Genomic DNA, 22666 nt, shown 5'->3' with positions numbered 1-22666 from the left:
TACTATACCTAAATGCTCGTTAATGACATTAATGATCCTATATTTCTGGTAGGGTTCTATCATTGCCGAATTTGGAATTAAGTTTAAAATACAACGTGTGATGTTCACACCATAAACAAGGTATTTATACACGGCACGTGCCGTCGGCCACGAAACGAGCGATCGATGCCGCATTGAACAGTGACGAGCATTTTTATTAAGAGCGGTTATTGTAATCGGTGATGGGCAGATTTTTCATTGTAAGCGATTCGTTTTTACGCCAAATTAGGAACTTGACTACCTTAATATCATAAACGATTATTATATATGCGAGAAATGGCTGGCAAACTAATTTGTCAGTATAAAAAGAGGCCAATATGAAAAATGGCTCTTTAAAATCTTGCGTTTTATACACATACGGCCCGATTCGAAGAATGATTGAGACACGTTTAAGATCTTGGAAAAATCTTTAAAAGATCGATAACTAAACGACATGTCAAAATTGACGTTTATTTCGATTCCACTGTGTTCCCAATAAGATCTATCTACGATATTTCTAACATCAAAGTGACTTTTGTTGCCCGGATCGAGCTGCTTCTGTCAATTATACGACATACAAACGATATCTAAAAGAGAACTTATCTAAAATCATTTATTATATATAAAAAGTTTCTCACGTGTAAAAATAATGTTTTATCGAGGTTGAATGTGTGTTTTGTCCCTACTTACCCCATTTTATGGTACTTTTTTCTCTATGGGTTTAATGAGCTTGCTATGGGAGTGGGACTAGGTGGATCTGTCTAAAGTTGTCCTATAATATTTATTCATTCATATATCCGCGTGTTGCATGGCCCCACACGATCAACTCCCGCGCATAGCGCCGGAACTTCACAGGAAACTCACACCTGCTAACAGTGCTAACTATAACTCTTTTTATGCGTTTAGGCGGTTATCACACACACCATATCCGGATGACGGATGGCGTATGACTGTGTATGAACAAGACAGTATTATATATAATGCATAGCGCTGTCCTGATCGCACATCGTCACCGCATGGGGTAACTGTACGAGTATTAGTGTTAGGACGACACGTCTTTCCAGTAATGCTCCCAGAATCATATCCAATGGCGGACGGCCTACCCTTATAATCCTTTTATTTAAAAATACTTAACTCACTCATGCTATCTCTCTTATACTCGTTGACACGGTCTTTATTCTATCCCATTCACTCATAATACGTCATTCATACGTTCCATTTCACTCAATCCTACATCATCCTACATAGGTAATCCTGTAGGTACAGTCAAATAATTTAATTTACGTACTATTTCGTACCGATTATGAGGTTTTCGCGAGTGCAGCCCTACAATCGGTACTGGATATGGTCACATCCCTATATATATATATATATATAGCTATCCATGCCGTGATCGGCAACGGCGACCCTAGCTAATTACGAGCGTGAGCTCTAATATGGCTTGCAAAGCCGAACTTACTTTTAAAAACTCTATCGCAGGTGGGGCAGTAGAGTTGGCCAAGTATATTATAGGTGTAGTTATAGGAAGGTTTCGGCCGGGATTTACGTATTTGACGTTTCGCGTCAAGGTCAATGAGACGAGCGTTTTCAAAGTTCTTTACGCTCGTTTTGACACGACAACGCCATTCTGGCCGCAGAGAAGCATACTCCTCCCATTTGTCGGGTGGTATACCGCAGGAAGTGAGGTGGCGCTTAAGCACATCCTTGTAACGTAGGTGCTGCCCACCTTGCTTCCGTTTACCAGCTGATAGCTGGGAATAGAAAACGGCTTTCGGTAGCCTGCAATCACTCATACGCCAAACATGCCCACACCACCGTAGCTGACCCTTCATCAAGAGGGCCTCCATGCCTGGCATCTTGCAACGTCGAAGTACTTCAGTGTTGGGGACGCGATCTTGCCATTTTATACGCAAAATAGAACGTAGACAGCGCAAGTGGAACGTGTCTAGCGAGCGAATATCGCCTTTGTACAAACACCATGTTTCCGAAGCATATAAAAGAATCGGAAGAACCATGGCTTTGTACACCGACAACTTCGTCTGCAGCTTTAGATCATGCGATCCCCAGACACGATGCGCTAGCCGACCGAAAGTGGACGCAGCTTTGGCAATCCTAGAAGGGATCTCAGAGGCTAGTCTGTTATCTTTTCTGATCTGGCTCCCAAGATACTTGAAAGAGGACACTTCTGTTAGGGGTTTCCCTTCTATAGTTAGTTTGGAAGTGTCCGCTTCACAATTACGGGCTGGTTGTTTTAGCACTTGAGTCTTGGATATGCTTATTACTAAGCCAAATCTAAGGCACGATCTTTGCAGAGCATCCATGTAGGATTGAAGCGCCTCCATGCTATCGGCCATTAAGCAAACGTCGTCGGCATAGAGAATCTCCAGAACGGAGAGCCTTCTGGTCTTTGTTTTAGACTTGAATCGAGTAAGGTCGAATACACTTTTATCAGAACGAACACTTAGTTGTATTTGCCCAGAGCATCTAAGAAGCGAGTCCTCCAGCACTGTGGAGAAATACAACGCAAAAAGAGTTGGAGCCATCACACAACCCTGTTTGACACCACTGGTGACCATAAATTGTTCCGAAAATTCGTTTTCATGCCGAACTGTAGCCATCATATTTTCATGAAAACATCACATCCCTATAGCGCGGCAAGGACTGACAGATGAGCATCGCGGCAATGGCGGCCGTAGTGGAGTTTCCCAAGTTATATCTGTTTTTATTGCATTAAATCCTTTATTTGATGATGATTGGTGTATTTTTTTTTCCTAAATAAAGTCTGGTACATTGTTTTTAATTACTAATAAAAACGGGATTTTTTTATCCCGTTTTTAGTAATTAAGTAAGTTTTTTCCGGTGAGTCTGCGTAAGGTAACCAAAACAAAAATAGAACGTAATTTTTTTTTATTACAAGCTTTTGTCGCTGACTGTACTTTTCTTTCGACAGGCAACTAATACTAATCGTGACAATTCTAACGACCCCAAACACAATAGAAAAATTAGTTTGTGTTGTTTTATCACAGAGTTCCCATAGCCACCTCCTGTATCATCAGATCAGCTCCATGTCATCATAATACATACGTATGCAAAATATCGGGAAGTGGGTAAAATTTTGCATCAAGATTTGATCCACACGAACTAACAGGGTAATTAAGTTAAATAAAAGCTTGAAGTACAAACTTGTAATAAAACACCCTTTACGGATACCAAGTTACAAGTAACTTATTATGCGGGAGGGGGGCACCGCCTCGTGGGGGGGCACCGCTCCCTACCATTCAGCCATTACTGTTAACGATGTGTTGTCAATGACTCGCGCTTTCCGAGAAACAAGCATTATGCTTTCAGTGTGTGAAAGTCGTTAGTATTAATAACAATATTTACTTTCTAGTTTGGGGTTGACATTATTTTGTTACTGCTCCCCTAGTGTTAGTTAATTATGCTGGGCATTTTCCGCAAATCGGCAATTATTTTGCATGAAAACGAGGTTAGCCCTACTCTAACCACCCCATTGATCTCGGTATTGGCAAGTTTAGAAGAGATTATACCTGCGCAATCCTGGAAATCTTACGAGATCGCGCACGATTTTTTTTTTAAATCTTTATTAACTAAAGGGATTTTATCATGTTTGATGATGTCACCCCCATTGTTACAAATCAAAATCACAATTTTACCGTTACTTAATTCCTAAATTGACAAGTTTGTACAAATCTTTAGCTGTTTTAGACAAAGGATGTGCTAAAATATCGTTACATGTACCCACATTGAATATATTGATTTTATGTTTAATTATAAAAGCTTGCCTGTCAGCTTCGTTTCGGATACATTCCATCATAATGTGAGTAGCATCTTCTCTTGTCCCACATTCCGTACAGTTTTGTGAATGACTCTTGCGCATCAAAAAAGCAAAGCAGTTTAGTGGAATGTGTCCAGATCGAATTTAACGTGCAAGATTAATCTTGCACAAAAGGTGCGAGATCTCGGTATTTTAGATCTTGGAATACCGAGATTGCACACGCTACCCAGCTCTTCCAAGAAAACTAGCGTTTTCAGATTGCTGCCTCCTTTAGGCAATGGCGTAGCTAGACGTAGGCGAAGTGAGCCTTCGCCAAGGGCTCGCACTCAAGGAGTCCTCGCAGAATTATTACCTTGGAAATACACATTGAAAGAAAAGAGCCTCGCAGAGGCGACTTCGCCCTCGGCTATATTAGTTCACGCTACGCCACTGTCCCTAGATATTTGCTCCTGTATACTTCTACCTGCTTACAGTCTAGAAGAATATGTTTCGCTGTTTACTCTTTCCACGCACGCTCTGCACATGGGGCTGTCTGTTTTACCCATATTATATAAATGTATGTAGGTGATTTTTTTGTGAGTTATAAAGGCGAAATAAACTCTTTGTCTGTTATGTCTTCACGGTTAAACCGCGTGTTAGTTCGTTTCGCAATACATAATCTTTTTTTATACCACGACGGTGGCAAACAAGCATACGGCCCGCCTGATTGTAAGCAGTCACCGCAGCCTATGGACGCCTGCAACTCCAGAGGTGTTACATGCGCGTTGCCGACCCTTTAAAAACCTGTACACTCCTTTTTTGAAGAACCCCATACTGTAGACCCTCGGGAAAACCTCGGAAGGGAGCTCATTCCACAGCCGGAGCGTCCGCGGGAGGAAATTCCTCTTGAACCGCACAGTACGCGACCATTTAGGTTCTAAGGTGTGAGGATGAACACCCTGCCGACGGCGAGCGGTGCGGTGATAGAAAGTGGCCGTTGGCATCATGTCAAACAATCAAACTACTTTTTCACTACTACCAAACCAAACCCATTCACCGACAGGAACACAACACTATGAGTAGCGTCTAGTGTTATTTGGCTGCGGTTTTCTGTAAGGTGGAGGTACTTCCCCAGTTGGGCTCTACTTTAGATCTGGAATGACATCCGCTGCGCTGTGACCTACCACACAACGCGAGATGACATTAACAATGCCCATACCTCTCTTTTGGACGTAGCTTAAGGACCCGGGTCCACATCTGTCATGTTTGTTTATTTGCCATTTCTATTTAATCCCACTTTAACTTAGGGACAAATTTACATTGGATTTGATTGATAAATTGTGGCAATAATCCTTTCCTTTTACAACCAAAGATCAAACCCACATTTGCTTTACCGCTGTTTCAAATTAATTCAAAACACTCCATTCTCGTCCTTATAAGTATGAAAATAAAGTCCAATTTCAATAAAATTATACTCGTATCTATTTACGAACGTCTTTATTAGTCTCTTCGTAAACTGCAGAATGCAATCAAATGCATGTCAAATAAAAAATAAAAACTCTTTCTAGCTTTAAGGTGTGAGGTTTGGGTGTTATAGTTATAATGAGAACGGATGTCGTGTTTTGTATTTTTTTATAGCTGAGTTTTCTCAAAAACTTGTACAAGTAAGACTAAAAAAATATACAATAAAGTATTTCTTTAATATCTTTCTCTTTTCTCTGACGGTCTGGCCTAGTGGGTAGTGACCCTGCCTATGAAGCTGATGGTTCTGGGTTCGAATCACGGCTTTGCATTTGTTTGAATGATGAACACAAATATTTGTTCCGGAGTCATAGGTGTTTTCTATGTAGGTATGTAGTTAAGTATGTATTTATCTGTATATCATAAAGTACCCATAATGTACAAGCTTTGCTTAGTTGATGATCTGCGTAAAATGGCTAATATTTATCTCTTTTCAACACACCAACTGGTAAAGGCCCTCCTGCTTGTTCAAAACGAATGAGAAAGTTGCATTTTATTCACATGTGGGGCAAAGTAATCAGATGCAAATTTTGGAGTTGTTTCCGATATGTTAGCTGGTAGAATTGACTTTTAAATAATGATTTTGAATGATATTTTTTTATTACGTTCTTTTTAATTTGATTTGGTGTTATTTTTTTCTTGATATAAATATAGTATTTTCCTCGCGTTGGTGTGGTGAAAGTTTTTGTGTTTCACTCGGAAGCAAAGTTTTTTTAACCCCCGCAGCGCTCAAGACTCCACTTCTCGAACCACTTGCTACGCTCGTGGTTCACTTTCGGAATCTTTTGCTTGCTCGGTTATCAATATTAGCACGAGCAGATAAACAACAACTTTGCCCCCTTGTAAAACAAATAACTAGGTATTATTTATTTATTTTATTTTTCATCTCTTAATTTTTCCTGTTTCTCTTATCCATTCGAGTAATTTCGAGTCTCTTTTAAAACTAACTGTTATTGTGTTGTCTCTTTAGTTAACGTTCTCAAAGAGTTACGTTCAACCACAGAATCACCCATCCCACCCATCACTACGCTCAACATACTTCGGTACTGGGTAAAGTAGTTTTAGGCTAGCAACGACTATTTCAGAACGGAAGCCCAGACCATACAAACAATAACCACACACTTGCCCTTTTCTGCCACAGACATATATGTATCTAGAACACGCTAACTGTATCAGCGTCTCTAAAACAATACGACAGTTTTTAAATACTTTACCGACGGTATTGCTGCAAGAAACGTTAAAAAAGGTAATTTTATTGAGAAATTTATAAAAATAAATGATAAATATATAAATAAATATTATACAAATTGACTAAGCCTTACAGTAAGCTCAAGAAGACTTGTTTTGTGGGTATTCAGACAACGATATATATATAATATACAAATACTTCAATACCTAGAAAACACCCATGACTCAGGAACAAATATCTGTGCTCATCACACCAATAAATGCCCTTACCGGGATTCGAACCCGGTACCATCGGCTTCATAGGCAGGGTCACTCTACCCACTAGGCCAGACCAGACCGTTCATCAAAGTAATAGTAAAAGTATTGCAGCGTGAGTTTACTGCTAGGTGCATTCCAATCCAATCCAATTAGCCTTTGTTCACTGACTCGTTTATCGTTCTGTTGTGTTTGTCACTGTTTTTAGTTGTCACCCGGGGTTTCCGACAAAGACCTCCTCTAAAGCTTTCCAGTCTTCTCTGTTCGGAGTGGTTCTTTTCTACTGTGGTGGGAAACCATCTTCCTATCTCATTTTCGGGTGTCCATGACCTCTCTTGCTGTATATAGGGAACCAATAGTTATATTTTGTGTTCATTTCATTATTTTCGATCTTGACATGTGACCTGTCCATCTCCATTTTCTGTTTCTTATTTCTCTGGCTGCATATCTGACTTTTGTTTTTTCCTGATTGTTGTCAGTCTCCATCTGTCATATATATGTATATATATAGTCCTCCATGTCGTGTCCGACAACGGCGACTTTTATAATTTCCTCTGATGAGCACGTATATGGCTCGCAAAACAGTCTTATATGTCCTTTCGCACTGTGAACAATAAAGCTGTCCTCGGTCGTTATATGTGTTGGCGTAAGACGGCTTAGGTTGAGACTTCCATTGAAGGCGCTTTTGGTCCAGCTTCTGATACTGATACTGATGAATACTGATGTATTCTGAATCCGAACGGCACCTTTAGTGTGTAGTTTCCATAATTAGTTTTCTAGGAGTTACGAATAATATTATTATCAAACGACTATTTTAGAACGGAAGCCAATACTATTACAAACAGAAACCACATATTGGTCAGTAACGTTGCTGCTACAGACTTTGTTAATAGCTCACAATACCTTCAATCAGCGTCTCTATTGTCTCTGGAACATTACGACAGTTTGTTTATGTGCGCTGCTAATTCTAATTTTAATGATCTCATTTTTGTGACTATACTTAATATGATCTTGATTTGTTTTCAATCTGTTACGTTTTTATATTCATACTAATGCTATAAACGCGAAAGTAACTCTGTCCGTCTGTCTGTCTGTTAGATACCTCTTCAGGGTAAAAACCACTAAACCGATTAAAACAGATATATGGAGATAGAGTCAGAATAAAATAAGTTGGCAGTTATTGTGATGCAAGTGTTTAGTAAACGTCAGAATGTCATAGTTTGACGATTAAAACAACACTTGCACTGTCTGGGCTATCAAAATGGCTGCCAACTTATCTTGGACTGACTCTAGTTTGACTCCCGAAAAAGGACGTAGGGTAGTTTTTATTCCGGAAATCAACCCTTAACAGGGTGAAAAGGGGTGTGAAAGGATTATTGATGCAGTGGTTTAGCATAGGGAATATGTGTTCAAATTGGATGTTTGCCATTAAATTATATGTAGGCGTTATTGATCTCCCTGTTAATGACATGCCAATTACTGAATATGGGTTTTTCCAATTAATTGTTTAGGAATTTGTATAAAGTGTTCGCTAACATTCGTACGTTTGATCTGTACTTTTTTTGGTCTTGTAACCTAAATAAGAAACAAACAGACATATACACCGTGGGCCAATTAAACCCGACAGATTTTAAAGTTGTATTCTTAACCGCATTTAGTGAGAGCGCTGGTGGCCTAGCGGTAAGAGCGTGCGACTTACATTCCGGAGGTCGTGGGTTCAAACCCCGGCTCGTACCAATGAGTTTTTCGGAACTTATGTACGAAATATCATTTAATATTTACCAGTCGCTTTTCGGTGAAGGAAAACATCGTGAGGAAACCGGACTAATCCCAACAAGGCCTAGTTTACCCTCTGGGTTGTAAGGTCAGATGGCAGTCGCTTCCGTAAAAACTAGTGTCTACGCCAAATCTTGGGATTAGTTGTCAAGCGAACCCCAGCCTCCCATGAGCCGTGGCAAAATGCCGGGACAACGCGAGGAAAAAAAAATTCTTAGCCGCATTTAGTGATTAAAATGTTATACAAAGTTTCCTGACATCGATTTTATTTTAGAGATAATGGCATTTTTTGTAAAAAAATGTTTTTGTTGTAACTTAGTGAAAAATGCCTTTTTAGCTGTGACTCTACTACTATGTGACTTGGTTTAGACATACCAATGGATTATTTTGCTTTCATAAGTAATAGTCACTGATTTGAAAAAGCGTTTTCGAATAAAAAGACATGTCAAGATTGACTACCTTTTGTCTGATGCTAAAAAACGTTTTACTTAGAACACAAAATCGATGATTTCTCCGAAACCATACATTTTTGCTGAACATACATGGGGTTCAAATCGGTAGCTCTTACGGTCCTCCGTCACTGGCGCTCGTTGAATCCATGTATTTTGTGCTATCTGTGTGAATTGTTAAGCCACAACTTTTCTGCACTCCTAACGTAAAGTGCAAGAACTTATTAAAATATAATTTACAGTACGGTGCTACTTTTCCGCACTAGTGCGTAAATTAGCACATTATGTAGCTATGTCGAAAATTTAAAGGGTCATATGTACTGTAAAACGTTGTACGATACATGTGCGAATAGGTAATTCGCAACTCGCGTCGATTTAAAACAGAATATGAAATTAAAATTTTAAAGTGAACTCGTAATTTTTATCGATAAAAAAAGAAGTTTAATGCCACTCTAGTGGCGGTGGCACGGTCGCATTTGTATCGTCTATTACCATGCCTGTCGCGTTCCAACAAGTACGTAAGTGCAAAAGTGACAGGCATAATGAAAGCGATCAAAATGCAACCATGCTGCTACCGCAGGTATGATGAGACTAAGCCAACATTTGCACTTGCGTGGTCTGTTTAAAAATATGTCTGTTTGTTTATCATTTAGGCTGCGAGACCACACACAGTACAGATCAAACGTACGAATGTTAACGAACCCTTTATACGAATTCCTAAACAATTAATTGGCAAAACCCATATTCAGTAATTGGATGTCAGGAGCAGGGACACAGATTACTTAAAACTGAAGATACATTCTTAATTGAAATTGCAATTTGGTTACTTGTACAATCAAGTGTAAAAATATGGGTGTACACATCGTACTCAAAAATATGTCCCATAGCATCTTATTCCAGTGTAATAAGAGCGTAGTATGAGACATATATGAGACGATTTGTTCGATACATATTTTTGCACTTGACTGTACAGTCACGGACGTTAATTGTTGATTCATTTAGGGTACAGTCACGTCTGAAAACATCGACAAGATAGATATACACTACTCTAATATATAGGCCATAAGGTGGTGTACTTATACATATTTTTGGCACTTTGTCCGTATCGATATTTTCAGTTAGTATTGAGAACAAAATTAGCTTCAAATTGAATAACAGATTTCAATGCAAGTGTGCAAAGTGTGTCATTATTAATAACATAATAATTATAAGGTGCATGCGCGCGCACGCTCTGCTGAACTCCGTGCTCTAGGCACATCCGGACTCCGGGTCCCGGAGTGTGATTTGTGTGCGAGTGGAATCGGGCGACTGATGGCTGAGAGTAAGAGAGTGATAGAGCGAGAGATGCCTGGGGTAGTATAGTAATAGTATAATAATATAATGTGGTTATGGAGATACTGTTGTAATCAATGTATAAGTATTACTGTCTCCCAATTTGTGCCTACTATTCGAAGAGGGGAAACGAATAATGCTACCATAGCTTTCGCGTGGAAACCGCCGGACGGAAGCCGTGGCTCCGGGCGTCCTGTACACTCTTGGCAAAGGTCGGGTTGAGCTGGAGCGAGGCCAGAAGACGAGCTGAAGATAGGAAGGCGTGGCGAGAGGCGAGTGAAGGCCCTTTGCACCTCTGGGGTGCTTTAGGACAACAACAACAACAATTTGTGCCGCTGTGACTCTAGCTGTTAAGGTACAATTGTTAACTTAAATAAATAAACAATAAGGAATGGATACCTAAATATTATATTACTGTATTTGTTGTAACACTATTATGTTAAAAACCAGCTTACAGATTAGCAGTTCTAACAAGAAAACTTCACATTAATTTATAAAGTATCAGGAACCGGTCCGGTATCCCTTTCGAGGGTTTTCGGAGGGGTTTTTCTTAAGGCTTGGTTACCAAAGCCGTTAAAACCCTTTCATTTGACTTTTTAAGCGCTTCATAATATGGGTAAGCTGGTACCCGTTCCTAAGCGCTAGCCCCGTGAAGGGGTATCGATTATAAATTATAACGCTTATGCCATTTTCAACTTTCTATTCATAAAAATGAACGTAAAATCAAATACGAATATCGTATTGTACGAAGGGTCGGCCTGAAAACCAGCGTTGTAGTAGGTAAGCCTGCTGCAACACATGCTGAGGTTCGCTCCTTTTTAGCATCATAATTTTAAAAGTTTTTTATATCTACATGTAAACATAAATTTGTGCCTAATTAAGTTTCATTTTAAGGCTTGTAATGTTTTGTAGTATTGCCTGTAAACATGTTTCAATGTGGTGTTAAATAAAAATATTCTATGTCTATGTCTATGTCTATGTCTAAAAATAGAATCATATATTGCTTATTTATGTTTAAAGAGAAGGACTGGATGTCTAGCGCATAGACAGCACAGGTGTCATAATTTTTAACCGACTTCAAGATTTCAAAAGGAGGAGGTTCTTAATTCGGTTGTTTTTTTTTTGTTACTTTATAACTCCATCATTTCTAAACCGATTTTGAAAATTATTTTTTTGATTGAATTTGTATACATACAGATTGGTCCCGTTTTTGTCTAAACTCAGTTCTGATGATGGAATCTGTGAGGATTCGAGGGAACTCTTCAAATGTGAAAGGCATACATATAGTGTTTTTTTGTATTTTCATCAACAAATCAAGCATTTACATTAAAAAAAGTGACATTTGATGAAGTGGAACTGTTGATGCTGATCAGAATGGAACTCTTCAACGACGTTTAGTTCTCACTTGGTGATTTGTCGTCTTCGTTATGTTTGTTAGGCAAATTAGGTTTTCAAGACATATTTTTATCAAGCTTGAGATCTGATGGTGGAATCTATGAGGAATCGAGGTAAGTCCTCAAATGTTAAAGGCATATATTGATCTTAGTATTTTCATCAACAAATCAAGCATTTACATTTGTAGCAGTGACATTTGATGAAGTGGAACTGCTGATAATGAACAGAACGGAACTCTTCAATGCCGCATAGTTCACGTTTGGCAATTTCTTCTCTTCGCATGTTTGTGAAGCAGCTAGGTTTTCAAGGCACATTTTTCTCAAGCTTGAGTTCTGATGATGGATTCTATGAAGAATTGAGGGTACTTCTCAATTCTTTTAAGCATACTTATAGCCATTTGTATCACTATTTCATGCGTGGTGTAAAAATAATTAGTTTTAAATACAGTCGAATACCCTATTGCGAGTATCTTACCAGTCAACCAAAGGGCAAATCTGAAATGTGTCAAGGTGGGTGCAGCGACAAAAAAAAATGTTACCTCCTTTTCTACATTAGGCGTAGGACGCTGTCTTTTTAATATCATTGTATGATTGCCAAAATCAACAATAATCTTTATTTCACCGGTTTCCCTCATTGAAGTCGGTTTTTTTTTTGTTAAGAAATATTTGAATTAGGAAGGGGATACCCTTTCATTTTAGCGGTATCTCTGAAAGGGAAACCCCTTTCTAGAGCTAAATCAAATAAACGGGGAAGCTAATCTATTTGATGAAGCTATTTAAAGGCTTTTATCTAGGAACGGATCGGGTATAGTAATTTAAATTAAATATTTAAAGTAGATAATTCCTTATGGCATTAAATTCGCTTTTTGTACGATGTGATGATGTTCTCTTTTGTGCAATAAAGATATGGATTCAACAAATAATTACACATGCTTAGTCCGGACACAACCATAGGGAATACAGCCAGTCGGTGGGTAGAACGGGGCAAATTGGCGTCTTTGAGGCTCAAACTCCCGTGGGGACCGCCGGGTCTGTCGGGTCTAGGGGCGAGTCGGCGCGGTACAGCAGCAACTGCATTACATGTATTATAGGTATGTGTACAATTGGCTACTTGACTGTTTATTGTAAATAATGTCAAACGATCTTGATTTTCCTGATGATCAAATGTCTATATAGGACTCCTGGCATTTAAGGAACACAAAGATCAGAAATGAGAGTTAAAGTCTGCCGCTCGCACTCGACGATACGGTGATGTGACGTCACATCATATAAGTCTGTCCTAAATGTATGGAAGATCAAGGAAATTGCCATTTTGTCCCTGAAATATTGCGTTTATATGTATAGTTGTCATACAATTTATTTTTCAATAAAATACAAGGAATCGAATGGTACCATTTACTTTTTTATTTTTGACAGAAAAAAAATTTTTTTTTTTTTTGACATTTCGGAACCTTGTATTTTTTTATAATCTCAATATAATTTTTTAAATTCCACTTTTTTAAATTCCACTTTTTTATAATGGATGGCTCATTTTCAATCCATTTAACTAAATTTTGTTATAATATTCAACATATGTCAAGTACCCAATTCAATTGTGAAATAATTGGATTGCGTCATGGTACCGTTCAGATGAAAAAGCAATACCGGTCGATATTACTGATCTAGTCTGATTTAGTTCGCCTTTGTACATAACATTTTTTTTGTATTGTTTCGTCTGTTTTATGTTAATCTGTTTATGTCCAATAGAGTAACATACATACATACATACATAATCATCAAGACAATTTAAAAACCCAAAACACAATTATAATTGTTAAACGTTGTTTCATCACAGAGTTCCTATGGCCACCTTCTATCTCTATCATCACATCGGTTCGATGGTACCCATAATATTGCATTGTCACTCGACTTCGACTTCAGACACGGTACAAATCACAATCAGGTGTACATGTACATTAATTAAGTAAGTAACTCTTGACTAAACAAATTCATTATTATTTCTGTTTTCCTAGTTCTAATATTAAATTTGTAAAAACCTTCCAACAGCACACATACTTCCCGTATACAAACTTGGATTTATTTTACAAGTCCCCTGGAAGTTGGGGCGTATTTCAAACTTGCAGTCATTAGTGCGTCGTGTTTTCGTACTAACCGGAATCAACCCGAAAGTCGGGTTTTTAGCGGCCAGCGTATCCTGCTCCATTATAATGTTGAATTAGCTTATGCCTGCAACTTCGCCGGCAGCAATGTGCAAGGTGAAGAACATTCTCAAAATCATGGCTCGGAAACCGGTTAAATTTCTAAACCGTTATCATGTACTTGCCGCAAAACCTTTTCGTTTCGGTTTCATTCGTAAAACCGGTTTTTAGAAAAGTATTTCCATAAAGTTCTTATCAGATTAACTGGTTTAGATCACTAAAAACCGGTTTCTTCCTATGTTGGTGTCTTTGTTTACGTGGCGCACCACCAGCCCGAACGGCCGTCTCGTCGCTCGTCGAATAAACCGGTGGATTTAGGTTACAATAAAGTTCTTAATACGTTCACGTTCTCATGAAAGTTTGGAGTAAAATCAAAATAAAACGGTATTTACCGCTATTTTCAAAACCAGTTCAGAGCGTCCCTCAAGATTTCCGAAATTTCTGGAAACTTTCATGACAAAATTTTCAATTTAATTTTCCACATAAAAAGTTCCCGTTTATGATGGCAGCATCAGGCGGGCCGTATGCTTGTTTGCCACCGACGTGGTATAGAAAAACCCATGAAACTAAAACACTCCCCCGCGTCTCTCTCTTAGCGTTCAAAAAGTAAAAAAAAATGTCAATTTTAAATCGTAGATCAAGTGGTTATATTGTACTTTTTCGAAGAAATTGCTAGACTGGTTGATTCGAGCGTAACCGGCCCGCCTTGGGAATCGAACCCCGACACATCAAGCCGCTGCGGGCATTCTTTACACAACTTCCTGTTCCTGTTTATGAAATTACGGGGTCGGCGAACTTTTAATTGAGCCAACATTTGCGGAAAACTGGGGAATTTTGAGATTGCATTCGTAGGATTTTTTATGACGGCCGATCTGGCCTATAACTCTGTATCTTTAGGTATTTAAATAAAAGTAAACAAAATCTACCCTCAATGGCTCCTCCAGTCAGTTGAGGGTAGATGAAAGCATTACAGGATCAAATAATGTAGGTTAAAGTCAGGTCGTTCAGTCACAGATCCAGGCGGTTTTGTATTTGGTTGGTTAACCAATAAATGTTATAACTACCTGAAAATTTACAAATTGTTTGTTTACTTTTATTTAAATGCCTAAAGATACAGAGTATAGTGGATAGTAACCCTGCCTATGAAGCCGATGGTCCTGGGTTCGAATCCCGGTAAGATCATTTATTTGTGTGATGAGCACAGATATTTGATCCTGAGTCATGGATGTTTTCTATGTATTTAAGTATTTGTATATTATGTACATCGTTGTCTAAGTACAATACAAGCCTTCTTGGCTTACCGTGGGACTTCGTCAATTTGTGTAAGAATTTCCCTATAATATTTATTTATTTATTAATTCCTCATCTTCTGAATGTTTTTTTTTATACTACGTCGGTGGCAAACAAGCATACGGCCCGCCTGATGGTAAGCAGTCTCCGTAGCCTATGTACGCCTGCAACTCCATGCGCGTTGCCGACCCTAAACCCGTCCCCCCTCGTTGAGCTCTGGCAACCTTACTCACCGGCAGGAACACAACACTATGAGTAGGGTCTAGTGTTATTTGGCTGCTATTTTCTGTAAGGTGGAGGTATTTCCCCAGCTGGGCTCTGCTCTAGATCTGGAATGACATCCACTGGCTGTGCCCTACCACACAAAGCGAGATGACATTCACAATGCCCACACCTCTCTTATGGACGTAGTTTAATGACGTACCCGGGTCCAATTTAGCCTTTGTTGTTCTATGAAGTGTGCAGAAAATTATACGTGTGTGCTCTAGAACATTTTTTTCGATAACTAACCCATTACTTTATACGTAACGATATTTTTACCTAAAATGTTAATTGTTACTTATAATTAAAGATTTAGGTAAAAGTCTTTTTTATCTGTCTGAAGTATATAGCCGTGTTTTTAGGGTTCCGTACCAAAAAGGTACAAGAGGAACCCTTATGGTGCAACTCTGTCCGTCCATCCGTCTGTCTGTCTATATCTGTCCGTCTGTCACATCGCTAAATATCTTGTGAGAACCACTAAAGCTATCGATTTGAAATAGTTATGAACGACGCTAACCCACACATTGAAACTATTATTATTTTATTTTATTTTTATTCAATATGAGAAATGCCCAATATTAAAAGGGGCCAAAATTTCAGTCTAGTGACTAGGTCACTAGGGGTATGATTTGAAAAATTCAAATTGTACATTCTAAAGCATTTTTTCTTTTTTTTATAGTGAAAAAATGATTTATGAGGGAAAATATAAAAAAAATACTATTCCCCTCCTTTATCTCCAAAGTTAACCGAAGAAAAATTATGAAAACAAAAAACATTTCCGAACTCAGTTTGCGATTTAACCAACTTTACGAGTGTTTAACACTTGAAATTTCTACGAAATTACATTAAAGACACCTTTTTTCAAATAAAACAACAATTTTTGAAATCTGTTCACACGATAGAGAATTATCCTCGAAAAACCAACATACGTGCATTGCATCGCGCAAATTAGTTAGACAATTTGCCGATAGATGGCGCTGTACACAAATGTTCTTAGTATAAGTACTTCTAATTAAAAGTCTATCGCCTTTATAGTTACACGAGATATTTCAAAGTTTGTACGGAACCCTCGGTGCGCGAGTAAAATGAACTCGCAATTAACCGGTTTTTTTAAATGCACAGTTATTTTACTTTCCTAGTATTCAAAATGATAGGTAGTGTGAACTCAGGTGAAAGGCACCATTTTGCCCCTTGGTTAACAATCTACTATTACTAAGTAGGTATATACAAAGGTACATACAAATAAAAATGTTTCACTTTAACAAATACATACAATAATAGAATATAGTATTCCACGATTGTAAAGGTATACCGTTCGGATTCATTTTACTACTTACTTTCATTTAAAAAATGGAAAATTTTGATTCCCATACAAAAACCATGTCCATATGGAAATCTCGAAACTTTCCGACACGTCAGCACTCCGAACGGCCTTCATTAACTAGAGCACCGCGCACAAGCGTCCATAGACTCCTGTTTCCAACTTCCATCTGATAGTCTGTACGCTTGTTGGCCACTGGTATAAATAGTGCGGGCGCCCTTCGGTGACCCGCGCTATTTCCATCCCGGGAGATTGCATTCCGTAAATACAACCCCCTCCTCCCCTCTAACGCGAGTAGTGACGTCTCGCATATTCTGTTTTTGTTTTTTCAAAAATTCATTTTTGATACAAGATTTTATCTCTGACCTTATCTCTCTCTCTCTCTCTCTCTCTCTCTATCGGTTCGGTGGTACCGCAATATTGCATTGTCACCTAACGTATGTATTTATGTGGAGTTTCAGCTGAATTGAATGGGAAGGGGATCTAATTTAGCTTGAATGTTTCATCTGAACATACATATGTGTTCAATAAAATTTTGTCAAAAATTTAATTTACATTACGCACGCACGCGTGCGGGAATGAGCACTTTCCGTACATATGTCGTAACTTTAAAGAGCCATATGTACTGTAAAACGTTGTACGATACACGTACGAAAAGGTAATTTGCAACTAGTGTCGATTTAAAACACTACCTTCGGTCGTGTTTTAATTTATCACCACTCGTTGCGAATTTTGATACAAGGTTTTATGGTTAAATTCTTAATGCCCCGAATACAATTAGGTTACGCTGTTTCATCACAGCTCCTATGGCTACCTCCTGGCTGCATCATCAGATCAGCTCGATGCTAACATATATTGCATTATCACCATACCCACATATTTGACCCACAAGATTTGACCCACTTTAACATACATACATACTAACAGACAGAGCAAATTTAATAAAGACTTGCACCTAATTAAAAAGCTTGTAAAAATAATAAATAAGTACATTTCTAGCTGAGCAAACCCTACTCACCGGCAGGAACACAACGCTATTAGTAGGGTCTAGTGTTATTTGGCTGCGATTTTCTGTACGGTGGAGGTACTTCCCCAGTTGCTCTGCTCTAGATCTGGAATAACATCCGCTGTGCTGTGCCCTACCTCACAAAGCGAGATGACATTCACAGTGCCCAAACCTCTCTTTTGGACGTAGCTTAAAGACAAACCCGTGTACAACGGGGCCGGGTGCAACGGGTATGTATACATATATTCGGAATTTATGTACGAAATATTGTTTGATATTTACCAATCACTTTTCGGCGAAGGAAAAAATCGTTAGGAAACCGGACTAATCCCAATAATGCCTACTACTGTAGAAGTTGATCGATTTGTGTAAAATTGACCTACAGTATTTATTTTTATTTAGTTCCCGGTACATCACTACCACATCGCACCGCCGTTGTCATGAACGAGATGCGCTTATTAAAGCGACGCGACGCCTTTTGACGATGTGACAAGATTTTATAAATTGACTGCGACCAACTGCGACCAAAGAATTCGAAATAGATGTGGATTGTCAAAGATTTTTTTTTCCTTATACTACGTCGGTGGGAAACAAGCATACGGCCCACCTGATGGTAAGCAATCTCCGTAGCCTGTGTACGCCTGGAACTCCAGAGGAGCTACATGCGCGTAACCCCCCCCCCCCCCCCCCCCCCCCCTCGTTGAGTTCGTGATTGTAGCCACGGTAAATTTAATTTTGATCCTTATTATTTCACTGATATCTGTTAAATTTGTTAAATATCAAAAAGTGGCGCCAACTTAAAGGACCTCGGCTAAAGGTTCTGGCGCCATCACTCGAAACGATGCCGCCATACCGTCATTGGCTTTTGATTTATTAGATGGCGCCACTTTTTGATTTTCATATCAGTGAAAGAATAAGGGTCGAAGTCAAATGGCGTTCTAAAAGTTTTCATCATGTGTCGAAAGATGACAGTAAATTTACTGTGGCAACAAAGTCTTCCTTGACAATCCACCTCTATTTCAAATTCTCTTTGCTGCGACTTAATGGTTTTATTATGTCTAGTTTATGATTTAAGAATTAACGATTTGTACTTATTCTAGTTTATGATTTAAGAATTAACGATTTGTACTTAATCGTTGATTTAAGAATGAACGATTTGTACTTATAACAGCAGCTGCATTACAGTTGCGACATTACTAAGGCAGCGTTAATGCCGCCGCTTTACACCTTGTTTTTTATTTCCGTTAATTTCAAGGGTGCATTCCTGAGCTTAAATTAAGTAACTTTATCAATTTCAAGGGTGCATTCCTGAGCTTAAATTAAGTAACTTTATCAATTTCAAGGGTGCATTCCTGAGCTTAAATTAAGTAACTTTATCAATTTCAAGGGTGCATTCCTGAGCTTAAATTAAGTAACTGTATCAAAGACACCGGTATTCTAATTAACTCCATTTATAATTTATTTTGGTCTGATAAGGCCCTTTTTACGAGCGTGTACATTTACCTTAGGGCCTGTTTGCTTATTGATAAGTGTTTAAAACGAGTTTATACATTTACTACTAAACTTAAGTACTATAAAGTCAAGATCCCCCCCCCCCCCCCCCCCCTTAAAATGTACTTCAAAAATCTTGATGGCCCACTTCTTAAACCCATCCTTGGGTCTTAAGGACCAATCCTGCCAAAGGAAATCTTTTGTTCACGCAGCGCCGTATTTTATGAGCTGCACCTTCGGCTATTACAGGCAGGAGTGTAAATATAAAGGTAGGAATGGAAAGATTCGCTCACTTCTGGTAACCATAGTCTAAGGAGAGACTTTGCCTCCTCGTGTGTGTTCTACCACTTGTACTATGGGCTGTGCTCTGAAGAATTGTTTGACATGATGCCAACGGCTGCTTTCTATCACCGCACCGCTCGCCGTCGGCAGGGTGTTCATCCTCACATCCTAGAACCTAAATGGTCGCGTACTGTGCGGTTTAAGAGGAATTTCTACCCGCGGACACTTCGGCTGTGGAATGAGCTCCGGGATTCCGAGGTTTTCCCGAAGGGTAAACCTGGGGGTAGGGGGTATGGGGTTCTTCAAAAAAGGAGTGTAAAAGTTTTCAAGTGGGTCGGCAACGCATGTTATATCTCTGGTGTTGCGTGCATCCATAGGCTACGGTGTCTGCTTACCATCAGGCGGGCCGTACGCTTGTTTGCCATCAACGTTTTTAAAAAAAGTACTTTGTACCATGTTCCTATCATAGAGTCAGACCAGGATAAGTTGGCAGCGATTTTGATAGCCCAAACGGTGCAAGTGTCAAGTAAACGTCATAATTTCATAGAAAAATAACCCGTGCACCGTCTTTGCTATCAAAATTGCTGGCAACTTATCTTGGTTTCGCTTTATCTACATTTTACGATATTGTTGCTAAAATCTACGCTATCTAGGGCTCAAATTATGCTAAGCCTAGGCTATAGACTTAAGAGGGAAATATAGCACGTAACCGTCCATACAAAAAGAGAAAACGTTTTTCCACTTCTAAATAATATTGCATTCTCTATGATTTTTACGAGTAGTATGTTAATGACACAATGAAAAACTAGATTTTTAGGATTTCCTTTTTTTTCAAAATTTGCATAACAGAAAAATATATTGTTTTTAAATCTAAACCTTTAAGCCTAGAATATATATATATATATATATAATTTTTTTTTAATTTAAATATGAAACAATATTATTACACTTTCTTCTCTTAATCTAGACCTGTAGTTTCCATGTTTGTTAAACATATCTTTATATAGAAGCACGAAAAGTACCTATCTTCGTTATATATATATAACGACAGGCAGGCGTTTGACCACGATCTCACCTGATGGTAAGTGTTTAGGTTCAGCTAAATAGTAAGATATATTATGCTGAAGCGATCGACATCAAAATAAAAGTGATTTGTAAAGATTAGTTAGTGGAAAACGTTTCCTCCCGAAATGAAATTTCATAGAAAATATAACGTTATTTAGTTAGATTTGAAAAGCTATTCTTCCCTCTTAAGACTATACAAGCGAGCACAAAACGTTTTGTGAAGGCAGTTTACTACTGGTAGTATATTTTCAATTCAGGCGAGGTAGCGATAAGTGTATTGGACGGGTAAAGGTTAGCGCACACTTATTTTCTTCATTAGCCCATTGTAGTATCCGACTGCTAAGTTCTGAGTGTTCTGACATATCTAGTGCTCAACTGAAATGTTTCGAAATCAGGAATCTAAGATGTTGCAAATTTTCTTCCTATTTGGAAAAGACTAATTTTCAGTGATTTCTCTTTACCGGTATAAAGGTTAAAGTCGTCGTCGGCCTTTAACCTTTTGAACGCCACGCCTATCGCACGCGGCGCGTAATCGTGAACCTTGTTGGTACGCATGAAGGTTGATATTGGGCTGTAGCCGCGCGCGTCATATGACGTCTTTGGCGGTCAAAAGGTTAAGATAGGAGTACGCTCTTTATTCATTTATTATATGAGAATTTAAGCTTCCCTTATTCCAATTTGTATACAATAAGAGACACAGATATAATAGTTCAACGATTTGAAATTGACACTAAGCTGAGGCATTATGCCATATGCCATCAAATGGACAAGTGTGCGCCAACCTTAAGGTCGTGTTGACGTGCCAGCCACTTAGCTAGATTGCGGCCTCAATGTTTAATATGATACCTAAATATAATGCTAGTGTCACTTTTTCATAGTCTCTGTCGGGTTTGGTCTGTGATATGAGCATTAAATGTCTATATAAGACTAACCATAAATAAGCAAAGTCGGACTACAATACGTTTTCATGCCAAGTGTTATGTCAAGTATGGAGCTTAATAAGGAGAAGCTTATAAAACGATTGACAGATTGAACCGATTAAACGTCATTCATTTTATCAAGAAAATTTACGGATACAGCGGTGACATCAACGCCGCAGCGGTAACGTCACATCACTAATGTCACATCACTAATGTCACAACACTAATGTCACATCACTAATGTCACATCACTCATGTCACATCACTCATGTCACATCACTAATGCCACATCACTAATGTGACATCACTAATGTCACAACACTAATGTCACATCACTAATGTCACATCACTCATGTCACATCACTCATGTCACATCACTCATGTCACATCACTCATGTCACATCACTAATGTGACATCACTAATGTCACAACACTAATGTCACATCACTAATGTCACATCACTCATGGCACATCACTAATGTCACAACACTAATGTCACATCACTAATGTCACATCACTCATGTCACATCACTAATGTCACATCACTCATGTCACATCACTAATGTCACATCACTCATGTCACATTACTAATGTCACATCACTCATGTCACATCACTCATGTCACATCACTAATGTCACATCACTAATGCCACAACACTAATGTCACATCACTAATGTCACATCATTCATGTCACATTACTAATGTCACATCACTAATGCCACAACACTAATTTCACATCACTAATGTCACATCACTCATGTCACATCACTAATGTCACATCACTCATGTCACATCACTCATGTCACATCACTAATGTCACATCACTCATGTCACATTACTAATGTCACATCACTCATGTCACATCACTAATGTCACATCACTAATGCCACAACACTAATGTCACATCACTCATGTCACATCACTAATGCCACAACACTAATGTCACATCACTCATGTCACATCACTAATGTCACATCACTCATGTCACATCACTTATGTCATATCACTAATAATATCACATCACTAATGCAGCTGCGGTCAACATCCAAAATGTAACTTTTACTCTAACTTTAAATTTTAATAAGATGTGAAATGACAGGTGTCAGAACCGAGTGAACTTCAT

Source organism: Cydia pomonella, chromosome 4 (assembly GCF_033807575.1).
Source record: "Cydia pomonella isolate Wapato2018A chromosome 4, ilCydPomo1, whole genome shotgun sequence".
Lineage (NCBI taxonomy): Eukaryota > Metazoa > Arthropoda > Insecta > Lepidoptera > Tortricidae > Cydia > Cydia pomonella.
The sequence above is the reverse complement of the archived record's forward strand: the minus strand, read 5'-3'. Positions refer to the sequence as shown.